A 23,474-nucleotide genomic window follows, 5' to 3' on the forward strand; every position below is an offset into this window, starting at 1 on the left:
CCCATCCTGCCTGCCCGCCCATGGTCAGCTTGCTGCTCCTGCTGTGCCCCCTTGCCCACTGCCCTCCGTTTTCCATGTGCAGGCCCCTATCCCTTCCCTCTTGCCTTGTCTGGTCCGTTGACATGCATCTGTCCCCTCCCTCCTGCCCTTCATTGTCCGTTATACTGCAACTGTCCCTCCTGTCTATCCGGTATGGTCAGCTTGCTGCCCTTGCCTCTTTCTCCTCTGCTCTCTGTTGTCCATGTGCATAGCCCTGTCCCCTCCCTATTGCTTTCAATGGTCCTTTGTGCTGCAAAGCCGTCCCACTTGCTCTGTGTGGTGTACTGTGCTGCTACAACCCCTGACACCTGCCCTGTTAGGTCAGTCTGATGCACCTGCCCATCTCCCTCCTGCCCTCTGTTATCTGAGTCCATGTCCCAACTCCATTCCTCATGTCCTGTATGATCCAATGTACTATACTTGCCCAAATTTTGAACTTGGCAAGAGGGACATTTTGGAGAAAAAAAACCTGGGGAATTGATTTTCCCTATAGACTTACATTGAAAAAGAGGAGATTTTAGGCAGTAGACAGATAAAATAAAGTCCTTTTGTACTTAAAACATCAGGAGTCTTCTGCCTCAATCTGGTCTGTTGGCATGTATGGGTGTACTGCCACTACCTCTTCCTTCTGCCCTCAATGGTGTGTTATATTGCCACAGCCTCTCTTGTCTGTCCTTCATGGTTGGTTTGCTGCCCCTGCCCCCAGTCTGCTGCCCTCCATGGTCCATTATGCTGCTACTGTCCCTCCCGCCTGCCCAGCATGGTCAACTTGTTGCCTCTTCACCCTCCTCCCTGCCCTCAATTATCAGAGTCCGTGCCTCTGACCGATGTCTCCCCACAGTATGCCAATGAACAACTATATTGCTAATATTCTATATTTATTACAAAAATGTGGTACGTTTGACGTCACCTTGATGTAATCAAAACTGTAATACCTAAAGCAGTTCCTTTAGAAATTATAAAAATGAGAGAATCTTATTTCTGTAGAAATTGTGGTTAGTGCACTAAAAAATGTAAAATAAGGACATATTGGGGGTCATTCTGACCCTGGCGGTCATTGACCGCCAGGGCCAACCACCACGAGAGCACCGCCAACAGGCTGGCGGTGCTCTCAAGGGCATTCTGACCGCGGCCGTTTGGCCGTGGTCAGAAAGGGAAAACCGGCGGTCTCCCGACGGTTTTCCGCTGCCCTATGGAATCCTCCATGGCGGCGCAGCTTACTGCGCCGCCATGGGGATTCTGACACCCCATACCGCCATCCTGTTCCTGGCGGTTCGCCCGCCAGGAACAGGATGGCGGTATGGGGTTTCGTGGGGCCCCCGTAAGAGGGCCCCACAAAGAATTTCAGTGTCTGCTTAGCAGACACTGAAATTCGCGACGGGTGCAACTGCACCCGTCGCACCTTCCCACTCCGCCGGCTCCATTCGGAGCCGGCTTCCTCGTGGGAAGGGGGTTTCCCGCTGGGCTGGCGGGCGGCCTTCTGGCGGTCGCCCGCCAGCCCAGCGGGAAAGCCAGAATGCGGCCATATGGCGGTCCCCGCCAGCCTCAGAATGAGGCCCATTGTCTGAGTTCTCAACTAGTGACAAAGCACTTGTAAATTATTTATTATCCTTACGTTTTTTAAATCCATTTAATCACTTGATTATATGTTTCACTTAGTTGAGAGGATGTGGCATTAAGGCCAGAGCTGCAGACTTTTCAACTGGGGATCCATGTTTGAGTTTTGGCGTCAGCTTGAAATCCTGTGATTCTGAGCAAATCACTTAGGGCCAGATGTAAAAAGCTTTTTGCATGGTGCAAACTGCAAAAATCGCAGTTTGCGCCATGCAAAAAGCCTTTTGCGATGCACATTCACAATTTGCGAGTCGGTACCGACTCGCAAATTGTGAATGTGACTCGCAAATAGGAAGGGGTGTTCCCTTCCTATTTGCGACTCGCATTGCTATGCTAAATTGCTTTGTGACCGCGAATGCGGTCGCAAAGCAATTCGCAGTTACCACCAGTATCACACTGGTGGTAACCCATTCGCAAAAAGGAAGGGGTCCCCATGGGACCCCTTCCCCTTTGTGAATGGCCCTGAATTTTTTTTTTCGGAGCAGGCAGTGGTCCTATGAACCACTGCCTACTCTGAAAAAACGAAACCAAATGGTTTCGGTATTTTTTTTATTTTGCAACTCGTTTTCCTTTAAGGAAAACGGGCTGCAAAAAAAAAAAAAACTGCTTTATTTAAAAATCAGTCACAGACATGGAGGTCTGCTGTCTTCAGCAGACCACCATCCCTGTGAGTGCAAGGACTCGCTATGGGGTCGCAAAATGCGACCCACCTCATTAATATTAATGAGGTGGGTCTTTACGACCCTATAGCAAATCTCAGATGGTGTCTGAGACACCGTTCTGCATCAGAATTTGCGATTCTGAACTTGTAATTGATGCTCATGTTAAGCTCTCTAATACCTTCGGGTTAAGTCTGTGCTATATAAAACTGCAAAAACAAACAAAGAAATTAAGTGTTTTGAACATGCCTGTTGTTGGGCTACATTTGGGTGATATTAGTGCCATATTTGGGCTCTTTTTTTTCCTCCGGTGGCCATCTTGGGAGACCTATTTGTGGTGAAGCTCCCCACTTTTATGTCAAGACCGGAGGCTCCTATTATGTATCCTTTTCATTCTTTAATAAAATAGCAGCAGTCAAGAACTACACTTTCCAAGAGGCTTAGCAACATGCCAGCCAATGGGAACAAAAACGTAGGCATATACAGCACCAATAGTATAACACCAAGAACCATAGTGTACCCACTTGACTGCAAGCAGTCCTCTTTTCTTGCTGCTCGCAGTCAAGGTAAGTACTCCTTTCATGGTCTCTTCATTACTGTATATTTTGTCGTAATTTATTGTATTTGCTACCTATACTTATGTTGTGACATACACGCTCATTCTGTTTTCAGCTCTGCGCTGCTAGGCGTTACACAGCTCTTCTCCCCACCCCCTTCCTCTGCTATAACTGCTGTCTTCAGCTCGCGCGCACTCTTCAACGGACGTTTCCAACAGTCCTGTTTCATCGCGTTTACTCACATTGAACGCGACTCTTTTGCTAGCGAAAACACTTATCTTTCGTCCTTGTGGGCTGCTTCGTTTTCTCAGCCCGCATCTGCAAGGCTTTCTCCCGATGGTATTCTCCTGCTTCCGTTGGACTACAGGGGGCGCGGCGTCAGTCTCCACCCTCCTCCTTCGTTGCTTGTTTTGTTTCTTCACCCGCCTCAGGGGAGTGTCCTTTTCAGTACTGTGTACTATTAACCCTTTCACTGCCATTTTGTTCACCCAACCTTGTTTTTATTATATACTTTCTCTTTTAATATGGAGTCTGACAGTTCCCCTTTAATGCCTGATATTAATGATGATGGGGAATTTTTTAAACCGGACTTAAATGTGTTTATTCAAACATCTTTTGAACAAGCCTTACAGGCTTCTATGGTCAAAATATAAAAAAATATTGAAAGTTCTGTGATGATATCCAATACTTTACTGGCCCATTCTGCTGGGAAAACAGAAAACAAAAATTGACTCCTTTAATTAAAAGAAACCTTTTTCTCCTGGCACTCAGATGACATGTGAGTCTGCCACACACCAAGCTGAGGACTTGGTTCCTCCTAGGCCTCCTTGTAAGGAGGGGAATTCTTCTAAAAATATAAAAAATTCCTTACCTTCAAAATGTAAGACAAAAACAATAAATATAGACGAAGCTCCAGAAAAGATTATCATTTCAAACGTATTGGACACTGACAATGATAATAATGATGATATGGATTATTTATTTCAATCAGACTTAAGTGGTGACAATTTTTCCTCCTCTTCTCCTCCCCCCCCCCCCCCCCAAGAAAAATAAGCTTTCCATTCCTGATGCGGCCTTCTCCATTGTCGATGCTGACGGAGTCCCTATGTTTAATCCTATCCTTATCCACCACCCCAACTCCACCGAATGGTTACCCTCTTCTCATGTTGGGGATTATATTACTCCTCGCCTACGTCTTCCCCTAGATAAACAAACTCGTGCAAAACTAAAATCAGAGTGTCCTAGACCTTCTTTACCGTCTAATATAACTATTACTCCTTCCATTGATCAATCCCTTATAACCTTTTTTACCAAGTTTGGCAAAGACCCTCATAAGGGGGTTGCCAACGCCTGGACAACATGTCAGGACAAATTGCTTGATGTGGTTGGCCCTTTCGACATGGCGGTGTCGGCCAGATTAGAAGACACAGCAATTAACCCTACAGATCTGTCTCTTTGGTTCCAAAGAGCCTTTTGCCTTTTGGGCAATGCCAATTCGGCTATTATTCATGAGAGACGGAAAGGTTTGCTTCTGAAGCTGGACCCCAAGCTAGCGAATCTCGCTACTCTTGACCCCGGCATCCAAGCGGATGGTAAACTCTTTGGCGACTCTTTCATCAAAGACCTCAGTAGATATGTTGCAACGTTTTCCTTTATAGACAAAGCTCAACAATCCCTAAAAAAGGTCTTCAACCATCGTGTTTTTGCACGGGCCGGTAGAGGCAGGAGCCGCTTTACTGGCCGCACCTTCTGCAATCAAGGTGCTTGACGCTCCTTCAACAAGGTTCAAGAATACAAGCCCCAGTTCTACCCCCAGAGAGCAAGAGGTTTCCACGGCCGCGGACAAAGATACTACAAATCAAACAATTCTCAAGGTAAGTCAGTTTTCTGGCCTTCCGACGGGAGGCTGGTTTCAATATTTTCTTCCAAAATGGCGCTAAGTTACTTCACACCCATGGGTGTTACACACAGTTCAGGGTTATCACATTGAGCTATATTCCCTGCCATTCCAAACTGTTTTTCCGCCTTCTCCAAAATTCTCTGCAGAAATGTGCTCTCTCATTACATCAGAGGTAAACTCACTTCTACAGAAAAATGCTATCCAAACTTGTCCTCTCTATCCTTCGGGATTCATGGGCTCTTTGTTCCTGGTCAAAAAGAAAAACAAAAAGTTACGACCAGTGATCAACCTCAAATTGTTCAATCAAATTGTAACTTTTTGTCATTTTAAAATGGAAACTATTATTCATCTCAGGGACATTTTACACCAAAACGATTGGCTGGTAAGACTGGAACCTACAGGACGCCTACCTTACCATACATATCCATCCTTCTCACAGGACATTTTCACAATTCCAATGGCTCTCAAAAACGTATCAGTTTTCTTCCCTTCCCTTTGGGCTTTCTTCGACCCCCAGGTATTTTACGAAAGTAATAAAACCAATTTTTGCCCACTTAAGATCGCTAGGTATCAGACTGATAATCTATCTTGACGATATCTTGCTTATACACCAGAACATACAATCTCTTTACTCCCATCTTCAATTAACAAGCTCTCTTCTTTCGGATCTGGGCTTTATTATAAACTTGGAGAAGTCTTCTGTGATCCCTACCCAACAAATATAATTTTTGTGATTCCTAATAGATTCAACCACAGCCTCTCTACTCCTTCCCGCTTCAAAAGTGGTTTAGATAAAAAAAAGAACTCACAAGATCATATTTCTCTCAGATCCCTGGCAAGGGTGGTGGGACTTCTATCTTCCTCCATCCAGGCAATCTTTCCAGGTCCCCTTCACTACCGAGCTCTACAACGCTTAAAAATCCTTCATCTTTGCAAAGGTCTTGCCTATTCCGATCTTATAATGCTAGATTCAGACTCTCGTCTAGAGATTCATTGGTGGATACACCATTTAGATGCTTGGAACGGCAGGACTATCTTCCCTTCTGCACCCGGTCTTGTATTAGAATCAGATGCAAGTCTCACAGGCTGGGGCGCCTGCTGTGGACCAATATCGACTGGTGGTACATGGTCCGCAGAGGAGTCCAAATTGCACATAAACTGTTTAGAGATGCTTGCAGGCTCCTTTGCGATCAAAAGTTTCACAAAACACAAAGTTCGATGTTCAATCCTCCTTCGCATGGACAACGTCTTGGCGGTCCGATACATAAATCACCTTGGAGGAACCAAATCAAAACCTTTAGCTCTCCTAGCAAAAAGCCGTTGAGAATTCTGCCTATCCCACAAGTTTTCCCTTCTTGCTGCTCCCAAAATTCCATCGCAGATTGGCACTCCCGCCATCTAATGGATGACAGCGATTGGAAACTCCACCCCTTGGTATTCCCTATTCTCCTGAACAAATGGGGACCCTTCCATATAGATCGCTTTGCTTCACGTCTCAATTCTCAATTACCTCTTTTTCAGCTGGTGTCCCGATCCTCTGGCGATGGTAACAGATGCGTTCGTACGGGATTGGTCCCCGACAATCAACTATGTTTTCCCTCTTTTCATTTTAATCAACAGAGTTTTGGCTCAAGTCAGATGCCAGAAAGCCTCTTTAGTCATTGTGACCCCCTTCTGGCAGTCTCGTCTGGTTCCCCCCCCCCCCCTCCTGGAGCTATCCACAGACTTTCCTCTTCTTCTACTTTCGTTTCCCTCGCTCCTTCTAGACCCTTCGGGATCTCCACACAACCTAATTCTCAACAAGTCACTAACCCTTTCAGCCTGGAGGGTACAGCACTAACCATAATTTCTATGATAAAATGAACTCCCCTCCTTTTATTTTATTTTCTAAAGTAAATGTTTTAAGTTTTACTAGTTTGATTCAATCAACATGTTTTCGGGTGTGCCACACTTTTGACATAAAAAGACTGTTAGCGCTCTGGTTGTTCTTTAGAACAGTCAGGGAGGCTGCAGTCAGTGTTCCCATACAAATTCCTCATTTTTTCCTATTTGTGCGAGAAAACCCCCAAATGATGGGTGTAGGAAAGTACTGTCTTTCCTTGCATGTGATCCCCATTTTTCACATGTATGTAAGTTTGTTTTTGCCTGTCTCACTGGGATCCTGCTAGCCAGGACCCCAGTACTCATAGTTGTGGCCTGAATGTGTGTATCTGTGTAGTGACTAACTGTGTCACTGAGGCTATACTAACCAGAACCTCAGTGCTTATGCTCTCCCTACCTTTAAAATTGTCACTATAGGCTAGTGACCATTTTCACCAATTCCAATGGGCACACTGGAACACCCTTATAATTCCCTAGTATATGGTACCTAGGTACCCAAGGTATTGGGGTTCCAGGAGATCCCTATGGGCTGCAGCATTTCTTTTGCCACCCATAGGGAGCTCAGACAAATCTTACACGGGACTGCCACTGCAGCCTGAGTGAAATAACGCACACAGTATTTCACAGCCATTTTACACTGCACTTAAGTAACTTATTAGTCACCTATATGTCTAACCTTAACTTAATAAAGGTTAGGTGCAAAGTCACTAAGTGTGAGGGCACCCTTGCACTAGCAAAGGTGCCCCCACATAGTTCAGGGCAATTTTCCCGGGACACCATTACACGCGTACATTACATATAGGTCAATACCTGTATGTAGCTTCACAATGGTAACTCCGGATATGGCCATGTAACATGTCTAAGATCATAGAATTGTCCCCCCACGCCAAATCTGGCATTGGGGTGCCAATCCCATGCATCCCCGGGGCTCCATTATGGACCCCGGATACTGCCAAACCAGCTCTCTGGGGTTTTCTCTGCAGCTACCGCTGCTGCCAACCCACAGACAGGGTTCTGCCCTCCTGGGGTCTGGGCAGCCCAGTCCCAGGAAGGCAGAACAAAGAATTTCCTCTGAGAGGGGGTATCACACCCTCTCCCTTTGGAAATAGGTGTTAAGGGCTGGGGAGGATTAGCCTCCCCAGCCTCTGGAAATGCTTTGAAGGGCACAGATGGTGCCCTCCTTGCATAAGCCAGCCTACACCGGTTCAGGGAACCCCCAGTCCCTGCTCTGGTGCGAAACTGGACAAAGGAAAGGGGAGTGACCACTCCCCTGTCCATCACCACCCCAGGGGTGGTGCCCAGAGCTCTTCCAGTGTGTCCCAGACCTCTGCCATCTTGAATCCAGAGGTGTGAGGGCACAGTGGAGGCCTCTGAATGGCCAGTGCCAGCAGGTGACGTCAGAGAACCTCCCTGATAGGTGCTTACCTCACTAGGTGGCCAATCCTCCTCTGAGAGCTATTTAGGGTCTCTCCTGGGGGTTTTCCTCAGATAACAACTTACAAGAATTCACTAGAGTCCCTCTGCTTCTCCCTCTTTGACTTCTGCCAAGGATCGACCGCTGACTGCTCCAGGACACCTGCAAAACTGCAACAAAGTAGCAAGAAGACTACCAGCGACATTGTAGCGCCTAATCCTTTTGGCTTTCTCAACTGTTTCCTAGTGGTGCATGCTCTGGGGGCTGTCTGCCTTCACCCTGCACTGGAAGCCAAGAAGAAATATCCTGTGGGTCGACGGAATCTTCCCCCTGCTCCAGCAGGCACCAAACCTCAGTGTCACCGGTACTGTGGGAACCCTCTCATCCTGACGAGCATGGCCCCTGGAACACAGGTGGTGGACCCAAGTGTCCCAGACTGTCCAATGGTCCAACTGTCCAAATTTGGAGGAGGTAAGTCCTTGCCTCCCCTCTCCAGATAGTAATCCTGTGTACCGCGTGAACTGCTGCTGCTAGGGCTTCTGTGCACTTATGCAAGGAATCCTTCATGCACAGCCTAGCCCAGGTTCCCAGCTCTCCGTCCTGCATTGCTCAACTCGCTGAGTTGACCACCGACTTCATGGGACCCTCTTTTGTAGTGTAGAGACGACCGAGGTGCTCAGTTTTCTTGAACCTGTGTTCAAGTACTTCTGCGGGTGCTGCCTTCTTGTGCATGGGCTCTATGTATTGCAAAGGGCCCCCTCGGTCTCCTCTTCCAAGTGGCGACCTCCTGGTCCTTCCTGGGCCCGGGCAGCACCCTTTTTCTTCAAACGCAACCTTTGCAGCTAGCAAGGCTTGTTTGCCGTCTTTCTCCAAAGAAACAATGCTGCATCCTCCAGCACTCCGTGGGGCATCTTCTGCACAAAGGAGAAGTTCCTAGCACCTTTCGTTGTTGCAGAATCGTCAGCGTCTTCCATCTGGAGGCAGCCCTTTTGCACCTTCTTCTGGGTTTTAGTGGGCTCCTGCCCCCCCTGGACACTTTCACGACTCTTGGACTTGGTCCCCTTCCTTTGCAGGTCCAGGAATCCGTCTTCAGTGCTTTGCAGTCTGTTGTGGTCTTTACAGAATTCTCTGTCACAAGTTTAGTATGTTTCTGGGGAAGTAGTATCACTTTACTCCTACTTTTCAGGGTCTTGGGGTGGGGTATCTTGGACACCCTTAGTGTTTTCTTACACTCCCAGCGATCCTCTACACACTACACTAGTCTAGGGGTCCATTCGTGGTTCGCATTCCACTTTTAGAATATATGGTTTGTGTTGCCCCTAGGCCTATTGCATCCTATTGTATTCTACAGTGTTTGCACTATTTTTCTGTTTACTTACCTGATTTTGGTTTGTGTGTATATTTTGTGTATTTTACTTACCTCCTAAGGGAGTATATCCTCTGAGATATTTTTGGCACATTGTCACTAAAATAAAATTCCCTTATTTTTAGTAACTCTGAGTATTGTGTTTCCTATGATATAGTGCTATATGATATACGTGGTATAGTAGGAGCTTTGCATGTCTCCTAGTTCAGCCTAAGCTGCTCTGCCATAGCTACCTCTATCAGCCTAAGCTGCTAGAACACTACTAATCTACTAATAAGGGATAACTGGACCTGGCACAAGGTGTAAGTACTATCAGGTACCCACTATAAGCCAGGCCAGCCTCCTACAATGAGTGCTTACTTTTTGCGAGATTATAAGCCCATTGTGCGCAATTATTGAAGCTGGGGGCGGCACCTCAGCAAACTCACCAGCACTCCTGGCCTTGGCTCATTATTGGTGCAGTGCAGTCACTCACTGGGCAGTGTGGGTGACACTATCATCATAACAGCCAATCAGAGTTACCAGACCACCAGCCTTGGCTTGCTCTCATGATTTGCTGAGCACACATGACACTATCACGTGATGCAAGCTGAGCGCAAATTGCCCTGGAAGTATCGCTCATGTACATGGTCCAGACCTTGCGAGGGGAGACATTGAGGGGAATCAAAGGTGGTTGGCATGCTCAGCAGCCTGAGTCTGCAAGTCCTTGTGTACCTAACAGTTTCAGGTTAGTTAATATATTAACTATCCTGCTGGAAAGATCTATTTTGTAATTTAGGCCCTCATTACAACCCTGGCGGTCGGTGTTAAAGCGGCGGTAATACCGCCAACAGGCCAGCGGAAAACAAATGGGATCACGACCATGGCGGAAACCGCCAACATAGACAGCCACTTTGACACTCCGACCGCCACGGCGGTAGAAACAAACACCGCGGCGGTAACCGCCAACAGACAGGCGGAGGACAAAGTACTGCCCACTGTATTTGAAGACGCCTATCCACCACCTTTTCCGGGGCGGAACCAACGCGATCAAAAGCATGGCGGAAACAGTACACAGAAGGGAAAACACTCACCCCTTGACACCCAACGAGGAACCAGGACGCCATGGAGCCCGAGTTACAGGTCCTGCCCACGTTGGTGTATCTTCTCATCTACCAGGAGTGCAAACGGCGGTGGCGACGATGACCACGGTGAGTACTGCACCTACAACACAGGGGAGGGGGGAAAAGAGTGACACACACGCAATACCCCCACCCACAACAACATACACACAAATACATGCAGCAACATTACATATACACCCCCCACCCCCTGGAAGAATACAAGGACAAAAGGAAATGATTATAACCAGTGTAATCATGAAAAATCAGTCAAAATTCAGTATATACAAATATGTACACCAACTACACAAGTCCGGATAGTGTACCAATCATTGTCCGTCATCCACTGGGCCCAAAATGCATGGGTGAAGCCCACACTAGATACCTGACTGGAAATGGAGAGAACACTGCTGGGGCATCAGATCGAAAATATACAGGCACCTCAGGGGGAGTGGGAGGAGGGCACCTCAGCCCGATGAACGCACGACGCCACTGCTGCACGAGGGGGCTTCATGCCCATTGTTGTATCCTGGGGAGTGCAAAGCCACAGTTTCTCAAGTCTCTCTAGTGGGTGGTTTGCCCACTGCATTATCGTGGGGAGTGCAAAGCCACAGTCTTTCAAGTCTCTCCAGTGGGTGGTTTGCCCACTGCTGTATCCTGGGGAGTGCAAATCCACAGTCTCTCAAGTGGATGTCATGCTCCACTGGTTCTGGAGGGGGCCTTGTGCCCAGAGTGCTTCATCCTGCCAAGGATTGAGGTAGTGGATGTCATTCTCCACTGGTTCTGGAGGGGGCCTTGTGCCCACAGTGCTTCATCCTGCCAAGGACTGAGGTAGTGGATGTCATTCTCCACTGGTTCTGGGGGGTGCATGGTGCCCAGAGTGCTCCACGTGTAGTGTGACCGGTACAATTCCCTCACCTGGGTGTGCGTGCCACGAGATTGCGAGGTACAGGTAGCATGATACGCCATGGAGACAGCGACATACTCCACACTCCTGCAGCTACGCCTTCCACCTGCAGGTGCAAACAGTGATGGAAGTCATGCCTCATAGAAGCTGCCCAGGGTCCAGGAACTCTCCTCCTGCCTCGAATGACTCACCAATGGGGATGGTAGCCATGTCAGCGGTGGTGTCACTGCCCGACAATGTCTCAGGGCCGGTGGCGGTGCTTGCGGTGGAGTCTGTGGCGGCGGTGCTTGCGGCGGTGTCTGTGGCGATGGTGCATGGGTCAGCACCTGCTAAGGGACACAGCAGGACGTCTCCTGCAGCCTCTGATGGCTGCCCACTGGGAAAGAGGCTGGGGACTGTCGCTGAGGCTGTAGACGTGCTGGTGGCGGTGCAGGTGGTGGGGCAGCTAGCGGTGTTCGCTGCCGTACCGGTTGGTGTGGTCATGGACAGAAGGTGTGACACTGGTCCCTCAGTTGGTGCCACCATGCCCTCTCCTAACCTGCTCTTCAGCTTTTGGCCCCTCCCCACCTTTGATGGTGCCACAGTTGTCTTGCCACTATCCCCTTTTGTTTTTGCTGAGCCCTTGGTGGCTGTTAGTTTCGGCTTCTCCCTCCTGGATGTGGGCACCTTTTTCACCTTGGCAGGTGGTGGAATGTCCTTGCCCTCGCTATGTGGCACACTGGCAGCCCTGATGGGTGGCGCACTCGATGACCCCACAGTTGCTGCTACCACTGTGCCTGGGGATTTGGTGACTGAGGTGCTGGGCTGGGACCTGGAAAGCCTGGCCCTAGGGGAAGGACGGGGGGGAGGTGTAGGGAAGAGGTCAATGTTAGCCACGAAGAGTTTTTTTTTTAGACACACTGGGATGGGAAGATGGAAGGGGTTTGGGAGTGGAGGAAGAGGTAGTGGTTGTAGGAGGTGTACATCTGCTGAATTTGGGTGAAGGTGCATGGGCCGGAGGCTGTTGTGAGGTATGTGTTTGTGTAGTTTGGGTGGAGGGCTCACAGACACACTGGGAGAGGACACAGGTGATGTGTGAATGGTAGTGGGGGTGGTGATTGCACGTGAGCGGTGTGTGATGATGGGTGTGCTGGTGATGGAGGTAGTGGCTGAGGATGTAGTGCATGCAGGTGTGAGTGAAAACGAGACTGGGAGGGAGGAGGGAGACGTGGAGCAGGGGGACACAGTGGAGGCAGTGGCTGTTGGTGTGTCTGCATTGGGTTGGTGCTTATGTGAGTGCCTGTGGGATGTGTGGTGCTTATGTTTGCCTGAGCCGCTCTTGTGTGTTGATGTGTGTGCATGCTGGTTTCACAAAACACAAAGTTCGATGTTCAATCCTCCTTCGCATGGACAACGTCTTGGCGGTCCGATACATAAATCACCTTGGAGGAACCAAATCAAAACCTTTAGCTCTCCTAGCAAAAAGCCGTTGAGAATTCTGCCTATCCCACAAGTTTTCCCTTCTTGCTGCTCCCAAAATTCCATCGCAGATTGGCACTCCCGCCATCTAATGGATGACAGCGATTGGAAACTCCACCCCTTGGTATTCCATATTCTCCTGAACAAATGGGGACCCTTCCATATAGATCGCTTTGCTTCACGTCTCAATTCTCAATTACCTCTTTTTCAGCTGGTGTCCCGATCCTCTGGCGATGGTAACAGATGCGTTCGTACGGGATTGGTCCCCGACAATCAACTATGTTTTCCCTCTTTTCATTTTAATCAACAGAGTTTTGGCTCAAGTCAGATGCCAGAAAGCCTCTTTAGTCATTGTGACCCCCTTCTGGCAGTCTCGTCTGGTTCCCCCCCCCCCTCCTGGAGCTATCCACAGACTTTCCTCTTCTTCTACTTTCGTTTCCCTCGCTCCTTCTAGACCCTTCGGGATCTCCACACAACCTAATTCTCAACAAGTCACTAACCCTTTCAGCCTGGAGGGTACAGCACTAACCATAATTTCTATGATAAAATGAACTCCCCTCCTTTTATTTTCTTTTCTAAAGTAAATGTTTTAAGTTTTACTAGTTTGATTCAATCAACATGTTTTCGGGTGTGCCACACTTTTGACATAAAAAGACTGTTAGCGCTCTGGTTGTTCTTTAGAACAGTCAGGGAGGCTGCAGTCAGTGTTCCCATACAAATTCCTCATTTTTTCCTATTTGTGCGAGAAAACCCCCAAATGATGGGTGTAGGAAAGTACTGTCTTTCCTTGCATGTGATCCCCATTTTTCACATGTATGTAAGTTTGTTTTTGCCTGTCTCACTGGGATCCTGCTAGCCAGGACCCCAGTACTCATAGTTGTGGCCTGAATGTGTGTATCTGTGTAGTGACTAACTGTGTCACTGAGGCTATACTAACCAGAACCTCAGTGCTTATGCTCTCCCTACCTTTAAAATTGTCACTATAGGCTAGTGACCATTTTCACCAATTCCAATGGGCACACTGGAACACCCTTATAATTCCCTAGTATATGGTACCTAGGTACTCAAGGTATTGGGGTTCCAGGAGATCCCTATGGGCTGCAGCATTTCTTTTGCCACCCATAGGGAGCTCAGACAAATCTTACACAGGACTGCCACTGCAGCCTGAGTGAAATAACGCACACAGTATTTCACAGCCATTTTACACTGCACTTAAGTAACTTATTAGTCACCTATATGTCTAACCTTAACTTAATAAAGGTTAGGTGCAAAGTCACTAAGTGTGAGGGCACCCTTGCACTAGCAAAGGTGCCCCCACATAGTTCAGGGCAATTTTCCCGGGACACCATTACACGCGTACATTACATATAGGTCAATACCTGTATGTAGCTTCACAATGGTAACTCCGGATATGGCCATGTAACATGTCTAAGATCATAGAATTGTCCCCCCACGCCAAATCTGGCATTGGGGTGCCAATCCCATGCATCCCCGGGGCTCCATTATGGACCCCGGATACTGCCAAACCAGCTCTCTGGGGTTTTCTCTGCAGCTACCGCTGCTGCCAACCCACAGACAGGGTTCTGCCCTCCTGGGGTCTGGGCAGCCCAGTCCCAGGAAGGCAGAACAAAGAATTTCCTCTGAGAGGGGGTATCACACCCTCTCCCTTTGGAAATAGGTGTTAAGGGCTGGGGAGGATTAGCCTCCCCAGCCTCTGGAAATGCTTTGAAGGGCACAGATGGTGCCCTCCTTGCATAAGCCAGCCTACACCGGTTCAGGGAACCCCCAGTCCCTGCTCTGGTGCGAAACTGGACAAAGGAAAGGGGAGTGACCACTCCCCTGTCCATCACCACCCCAGGGGTGGTGCCCAGAGCTCTTCCAGTGTGTCCCAGACCTCTGCCATCTTGAATCCAGAGGTGTGAGGGCACAGTGGAGGCCTCTGAATGGCCAGTGCCAGCAGGTGACGTCAGAGAACCTCCCTGATAGGTGCTTACCTCACTAGGTGGCCAATCCTCCTCTGAGAGCTATTTAGGGTCTCTCCTGGGGGTTTTCCTCAGATAACAACTTACAAGAATTCACTAGAGTCCCTCTGCTTCTCCCTCTTTGACTTCTGCCAAGGATCGACCGCTGACTGCTCCAGGACACCTGCAAAACTGCAACAAAGTAGCAAGAAGACTACCAGCGACATTGTAGCGCCTAATCCTTTTGGCTTTCTCAACTGTTTCCTAGTGGTGCATGCTCTGGGGGCTGTCTGCCTTCACCCTGCACTGGAAGCCAAGAAGAAATATCCTGTGGGTCGACGGAATCTTCCCCCTGCTCCAGCAGGCACCAAACCTCAGTGTCACCGGTACTGTGGGAACCCTCTCATCCTGACGAGCATGGCCCCTGGAACACAGGTGGTGGACCCAAGTGTCCCAGACTGTCCAATCGTCCAACTGTCCAAATTTGGAGGAGGTAAGTCCTTGCCTCCCCTCTCCAGATAGTAATCCTGTGCACCGCGTGAACTGCTGCTGCTAGGGCTTCTGTGCACTTATGCAAGGAATCCTTCATGCACAGCCTAGCCCAGGTTCCCAGCTCTCCGTCCTGCATTGCTCAACTCGCTGAGTTGACCACCGACTTCATGGGACCCTCTTTTGTAGTGTAGAGACGACCGAGGTGCTCAGTTTTCTTGAACCTGTGTTCAAGTACTTCTGCGGGTGCTGCCTTCTTGTGCATGGGCTCTATGTATTGCAAAGGGCCCCCTCGGTCTCCTCTTCCAAGTGGCGACCTCCTGGTCCTTCCTGGGCCCGGGCAGCACCCTTTTTCTTCAAACGCAACCTTTGCAGCTAGCAAGGCTTGTTTGCCGTCTTTCTCCAAAGAAACAATGCTGCATCCTCCAGCACTCCGTGGGGCATCTTCTGCACAAAGGAGAAGTTCCTAGCACCTTTCGTTGTTGCAGAATCGTCAGCGTCTTCCATCTGGAGGCAGCCCTTTTGCACCTTCTTCTGGGTTTTAGTGGGCTCCTGCCCCCCCTGGACACTTTCACGACTCTTGGACTTGGTCCCCTTCCTTTGCAGTTCCAGGAATCCGTCTTCAGTGCTTTGCAGTCTGTTGTGGTCTTTACAGAATTCTCTGTCACAAGTTTAGTATGTTTCTGGGGAAGTAGTATCACTTTACTCCTACTTTTCAGGGTCTTGGGGTGGGGTATCTTGGACACCCTTAGTGTTTTCTTACACTCCCAGCGATCCTCTACACACTACACTAGTCTAGGGGTCCATTCGTGGTTCGCATTCCACTTTTAGAATATATGGTTTGTGTTGCCCCTAGGCCTATTGCATCCTATTGTATTCTACAGTGTTTGCACTATTTTTCTGTTTACTTACCTGATTTTGGTTTGTGTGTATATTTTGTGTATTTTACTTACCTCCTAAGGGAGTATATCCTCTGAGATATTTTTGGCACATTGTCACTAAAATAAAATTCCCTTATTTTTAGTAACTCTGAGTATTGTGTTTCCTATGATATAGTGCTATATGATATACGTGGTATAGTAGGAGCTTTGCATGTCTCCTAGTTCAGCCTAAGCTGCTCTGCCATAGCTACCTCTATCAGCCTAAGCTGCTAGAACACTACTAATCTACTAATAAGGGATAACTGGACCTGGCACAAGGTGTAAGTACTATCAGGTACCCACTATAAGCCAGGCCAGCCTCCTACAATGAGTGCTTACTTTTTGCGAGATTATAAGCCCATTGTGCGCAATTATTGAAGCTGGGGGCGGCACCTCAGCAAACTCACCAGCACTCCTGGCCTTGGCTCATTATTGGTGCAGTGCAGTCACTCACTGGGCAGTGTGGGTGACACTATCATCATAACAGCCAATCAGAGTTACCAGACCACCAGCCTTGGCTTGCTCTCATGATTTGCTGAGCACACATGACACTATCACGTGATGCAAGCTGAGCGCAAATTGCCCTGGAAGTATCGCTCATGTACATGGTCCAGACCTTGCGAGGGGAGACATTGAGGGGAATCAAAGGTGGTTGGCATGCTCAGCAGCCTGAGTCTGCAAGTCCTTGTGTACCTAACAGTTTCAGGTTAGTTAATATATTAACTATCCTGCTGGAAAGATCTATTTTGTAATTTAGGCCCTCATTACAACCCTGGCGGTCGGTGTTAAAGCGGCGGTAATACCGCCAACAGGCCAGCGGAAAACAAATGGGATCACGACCATGGCGGAAACCGCCAACATAGACAGCCACTTTGACACTCCGACCGCCACGGCGGTAGAAACAAACACCTGGGCCCGGGCAGCACCCTTTTTCTTCAAACGCAACCTTTGCAGCTAGCAAGGCTTGTTTGCCGTCTTTCTCCAAAGAAACAATGCTGCATCCTCCAGCACTCCGTGGGGCATCTTCTGCACAAAGGAGAAGTTCCTAGCACCTTTCGTTGTTGCAGAATCGTCAGCGTCTTCCATCTGGAGGCAGCCCTTTTGCATCTTCTTCTGGGTTTTAGTGGGCTCCTGCCCCCCCTGGACACTTTCACGACTCTTGGACTTGGTCCCCTTCCTTTGCAGGTCCAGGAATCCGTCTTCAGTGCTTTGCAGTCTGTTGTGGTCTTTACAGAATTCTCTGTCACAAGTTTAGTATGTTTCTGGGGAAGTAGTATCACTTTACTCCTACTTTTCAGGGTCTTGGGGTGGGGTATCTTGGACACCCTTAGTGTTTTCTTACACTCCCAGCGATCCTCTACACACTACACTAGTCTAGGGGTCCATTCGTGGTTCGCATTCCACTTTTAGAATATATGGTTTGTGTTGCCCCTAGGCCTATTGCATCCTATTGTATTCTACAGTGTTTGCACTATTTTTCTGTTTACTTACCTGATTTTGGTTTGTGTGTATATTTTGTGTATTTTACTTACCTCCTAAGGGAGTATATCCTCTGAGATATTTTTGGCACATTGTCACTAAAATAAAATTCCCTTATTTTTAGTAACTCTGAGTATTGTGTTTCCTATGATATAGTGCTATATGATATACGTGGTATAGTAGGAGCTTTGCATGTCTCCTAGTTCAGCCTAAGCTGCTCTGCCATAGCTACCTCTATCAGCCTAAGCTGCTAGAACACTACTAATCTACTAATAAGGGATAACTGGACCTGGCACAAGGTGTAAGTACTATCAGGTACCCACTATAAGCCAGGCCAGCCTCCTACAATGAGTGCTTACTTTTTGCGAGATTATAAGCCCATTGTGCGCAATTATTGAAGCTGGGGGCGGCACCTCAGCAAACTCACCAGCACTCCTGGCCTTGGCTCATTATTGGTGCAGTGCAGTCACTCACTGGGCAGTGTGGGTGACACTATCATCATAACAGCCAATCAGAGTTACCAGACCACCAGCCTTGGCTTGCTCTCATGATTTGCTGAGCACACATGACACTATCACGTGATGCAAGCTGAGCGCAAATTGCCCTGGAAGTATCGCTCATGTACATGGTCCAGACCTTGCGAGGGGAGACATTGAGGGGAATCAAAGGTGGTTGGCATGCTCAGCAGCCTGAGTCTGCAAGTCCTTGTGTACCTAACAGTTTCAGGTTAGTTAATATATTAACTATCCTGCTGGAAAGATCTATTTTGTAATTTAGGCCCTCATTACAACCCTGGCGGTCGGTGTTAAAGCGGCGGTAATACCGCCAACAGGCCAGCGGAAAACAAATGGGATCACGACCATGGCGGAAACCGCCAACATAGACAGCCACTTTGACACTCCGACCGCCACGGCGGTAGAAACAAACACCGCGGCGGTAACCGCCAACAGACAGGCGGAGGACAAAGTACTGCCCACTGTATTTGAAGACGCCTATCCACCACCTTTTCCGGGGCGGAACCAACGCGATCAAAAGCATGGCGGAAACAGTACACAGAAGGGAAAACACTCACCCCTTGACACCCAACGAGGAACCAGGACGCCATGGAGCCCGAGTTACAGGTCCTGCCCACGTTGGTGTATCTTCTCATCTACCAGGAGTGCAAACGGCGGTGGCGACGATGACCACGGTGAGTACTGCACCTACAACACAGGGGAGGGGGGAAAAGAGTGACACACACATGCAACACGCAATACCCCCACCCACAACAACATACACACAAATACATGCAGCAACATTACATATACACCCCCCACCCCCTGGAAGAACACAAGGACAAAAGGAAATTATTATAACCAGTGTAATCATGAAAAATCAGTCAAAATTCAGTATATACAAATATGTACACCAACTACACAAGTCCGGATAGTGTACCAATCATTGTCCGTCATCCACTGGGCCCAAAATGCATGGGTGAAGCCCACACTAGATACCTGACTGGAAATGGAGAGAACACTGCTGGGGCATCAGATCGAAAATATACAGGCACCTCAGGGGGAGTGGGAGGAGGGCACCTCAGCCCGATGAACGCACGACGCCACTGCTGCACGAGGGGGCTTCATGCCCATTGTTGTATCCTGGGGAGTGCAAAGCCACAGTTTCTCAAGTCTCTCTAGTGGGTGGTTTGCCCACTGCATTATCGTGGGGAGTGCAAAGCCACAGTCTTTCAAGTCTCTCCAGTGGGTGGTTTGCCCACTGCTGTATCCTGGGGAGTGCAAATCCACAGTCTCTCAAGTGGATGTCATGCTCCACTGGTTCTGGAGGGGGCCTTGTGCCCAGAGTGCTTCATCCTGCCAAGGATTGAGGTAGTGGATGTCATTCTCCACTGGTTCTGGAGGGGGCCTTGTGCCCACAGTGCTTCATCCTGCCAAGGACTGAGGTAGTGGATGTCATTCTCCACTGGTTCTGGGGGGTGCATGGTGCCCAGAGTGCTCCAAGTGTAGTGTGACCGGTACAATTCCCTCACCTGGGTGTGCGTGCCACGAGATTGCGAGGTACAGGTAGCATGATACGCCATGGAGGCAGCGACATACTCCACACTCCTGCAGCTACGCCTTCCACCTGCAGGTGCAAACAGTGATGGAAGTCATGCCTCATAGAAGCTGCCCAGGGTCCAGGAACTCTCCTCCTGCCTCGAATGACTCACCAATGGGGATGGTAGCCATGTCAGCGGTGGTGTCACTGCCCGACAATGTCTCAGGGCCGGTGGCGGTGCTTGCGGTGGAGTCTGTGGCGGCGGTGCTTGCGGCGGTGTCTGTGGCGATGGTGCATGGGTCAGCACCTGCTAAGGGACACAGCAGGACGTCTCCTGCAGCCTCTGATGGCTGCCCACTGGGAAAGAGGCTGGGGACTGTCGCTGAGGCTGTAGACGTGCTGGTGGCGGTGCAGGTGGTGGGGCAGCTAGCGGTGTTCGCTGCCGTACCGGTTGGTGTGGTCATGGACAGAAGGTGTGACACTGGTCCCTCAGTTGGTGCCACCATGCCCTCTCCTAACCTGCTCTTCAGCTTTTGGCCCCTCCCCACCTTTGATGGTGCCACAGTTGTCTTGCCACTATCCCCTTTTGTTTTTGCTGAGCCCTTGGTGGCTGTTAGTTTCGGCTTCTCCCTCCTGGATGTGGGCACCTTTTTCACCTTGGCAGGTGGCGGAATGTCCTTGCCCTCGCTATGTGGCACACTGGCAGCCCTGATGGGTGGCGCACTCGATGACCCCACAGTTGCTGCTACCACTGTGCCTGGGGATTTGGTGACTGAGGTGCTGGGCTGGGACCTGGAAAGCCTGGCCCTAGGGGAAGGACGGGGGGGAGGTGTAGGGAAGAGGTCAATGTTAGCCACAAAGAGTTTTTTTTTTAGACACACTGGGATGGGAAGATGGAAGGGGTTTGGGAGTGGAGGAAGAGGTAGTGGTTGTAGGAGGTGTACATCTGCTGAATTTGGGTGAAGGTGCATGGGCCGGAGGCTGTTGTGAGGTATGTGTTTGTGTAGTTTGGGTGGAGGGCTCACAGACACACTGGGAGAGGACACAGGTGATGTGTGAATGGTAGTGGGGGTGGTGATTGCACGTGAGCGGTGTGTGATGATGGGTGTGCTGGTGATGGAGGTAGTGGCTGAGGATGTAGTGCATGCAGGTGTGAGTGAAAACGAGACTGGGAGGGAGGAGGGAGACGTGGAGCAGGGGGACACAGTGGAGGCAGTGGCTGTTGGTGTGTCTGCATTGGGTTGGTGCTTATGTGAGTGCCTGTGGGATGTGTGGTGCTTATGTTTGCCTGAGCCGCTCTTGTGTGTTGATGTGTGTGCATGCTGGTCTGATGGTGTGCTTGGGATAGGCTGAGGTACAGGGGATTGGGTGTGGGTGGAGGAAGTTGGAGGGGGAGGCTGGACACAGGGACAATGGCTGCCGTCATTGCTGAGGCCAGAGCCTGAAATGCTCTCCGTTGGGCTGCCTGCCCAGAATGAATGCCCTCTAGGTATGCATTTGTTTGTTGCAAATGCCTCAACACACTGGATGGCATTCAAAATGGTAGATGGTCAATAGCCTCCTCACTGAGGGCAACAGGGCTGACTTGGGCAGGGCCTGAGGTGTCTGGGGTGAAGGAGATGCCCACCCTCCTGGGTGAGCGGGCACGGAAAACACGCTGAGGGGCTGCTGGGAGGGCGGTGCTGATAGGGGGGGTGCCGGCCGTACCAGTTGATGCGGTGGGCACAGAGGTGTCCGCCACCGCAAGGGAGCTCCCATCAGAGGAGGAGTCGCTGTCACTGGTGTATGCTCCTGTCCCCGCCGTGGAGGTCCCCTCGCCCTTCGTCCCACTGATGGCTTCACCCTCCAGGGCCAAGTGGGTTGCAGCTCCCTCCTGCTCTGGTGCCAATGCTCCTCCGCCTGGTGATGCTATTGCACACAAGAAAAGGGAGGGGAAAGACAGAAGAAAAACATGTTCAGTGCATGCAACACCACTACCGTTGGCGGACACAACACACATGGAGCAGCCCTCTGCACTATGCCATGCACTAACAGTTCCTAGAAGTTTCACCTGACCATGGGGTATGAGGCCTAAGCCCAATTGCTGCACACCTGGAAGTCACAGGAGCCTGACTAGGTGTAGATGGCTCTTACCACTAGTGGAGTTGGGGGGGCACATAGCCTGCCTCACAAGGGTCCTTGCCTACCAAGTTCACCCTGGCCTAGGGGACCCCACTGGCCACCTCCCCCACCCAGACACCTTTGTATGCACGCAGAGTCAGCTGAATGAGAGTGTACTCACCCCCTTGTGGCTGCTGTGATGCCCTCAAGCGCCCATCCAACTCTGGATACGCCACCGCCAGGATCCGGGACATCAGGGGGGTCATGGTGCGACGGGCACTCCTTCCACGTTGGGCGGCCATTCCCAGCTGGGCCTCCGCCATCTTCTTGCTCCAGCGGCGCAGGTCCTCCCATCTTTTACGGCAGTGGGTGCTCTGTCTGTGGTAGACCGCCAAGGTCAGGACGTCCTTGGCGATGGCACGCCAAATACCCTTCTTCTGGTGGGCGCTGACCTAGAGGAATGGTACAGGGGGGAAAGGAAATTACTCACCCGTCCAGACCGTCATACTCATTGCCCACCAGTTTCCACCCATGCCCTGACGCACATACACTCACCATCTGCACATGCAGGCCTCACCCCCCCCCCATGTATTTTCCATCCACACAACTCAAAGTAGGCATTGCCCGTGTAGCATGCTCACAGTGTACTCACCTGTTTTTCTGGAGGACCGTACAGTTGCGTGTACTGGGGGAGGACCCCGTCCACTAGTTTCTCCAACTCCTCCGAAGTGAAGGCAGGGGCCCTCTCCCCAGACACTGTAGCCATCGTCGCTTCCAGACAAAAGGTCACAGCAGCACTTGCAGTGTAGGTCCTCTCCTGTTGAAGGTCAGGTATCAAGTGAGTGAACAGGTAGAAAATGGCGGTCACGTCTGCGGCGGTGCGTACCGTCACCGCTGGCGTACATCGTCACCTGGGACCCATAGAGCCCAATGTTAACCAATGCAGAATTGCGCTGGGTCTTCGACCGCCCACCGCAACAGTGTACTACACCAGCGCAGTTACCTCATATCCGATTGTCTCACCTTACAGGCTAGGCAGCCGCCATTTCAGGGGGCCACGTGGGCTGGATAATAACTGCGTCACACCTATCTAGGCCGGGAATACAGACAGATACCGGCACATTGCGGATTACTAACGTTTCTGCAAATAACACGTTGTGATACCTCAGTGTTGGATGACTCTCTGCTCGCTGTTCTCCTCCATAGGGCATGTCTGCCGGGGCAGGTGATGAGATGGCGGCATCCTCCGGTGTACAGACCACTGGTGGACCTGTCAACAATGGAAGAGAGACACATCATAATCACATACAGACTTGATCGTGCAACAATCCTGGAACTGTGCGCCCAGTTGGAGCCAGACCTGATGTCAGCTATCCGCCATCCAACAGGGATACCCCCTCTAGTGCAGGTCCTGTCTGTGCTCCATTTCCTGGCCAGTGGGTCTTTTCAAACAACAGTGGCCATGGCATCATGGATGTCCCAGCCAATGTTCTCTAAGGTGTTGTCCAGAGTATTATCTGCCCTGGCGAAACACATGCGCAGCTACATCGTTTTCCCTCAGGTGGAGGATTTGCCCACAGTGAAAGGTGACTTCTA

This window comes from Pleurodeles waltl, chromosome 3_2 (genome assembly GCF_031143425.1).
Source record: "Pleurodeles waltl isolate 20211129_DDA chromosome 3_2, aPleWal1.hap1.20221129, whole genome shotgun sequence".
Taxonomy (NCBI): Eukaryota; Metazoa; Chordata; class Amphibia; order Caudata; family Salamandridae; genus Pleurodeles; species Pleurodeles waltl.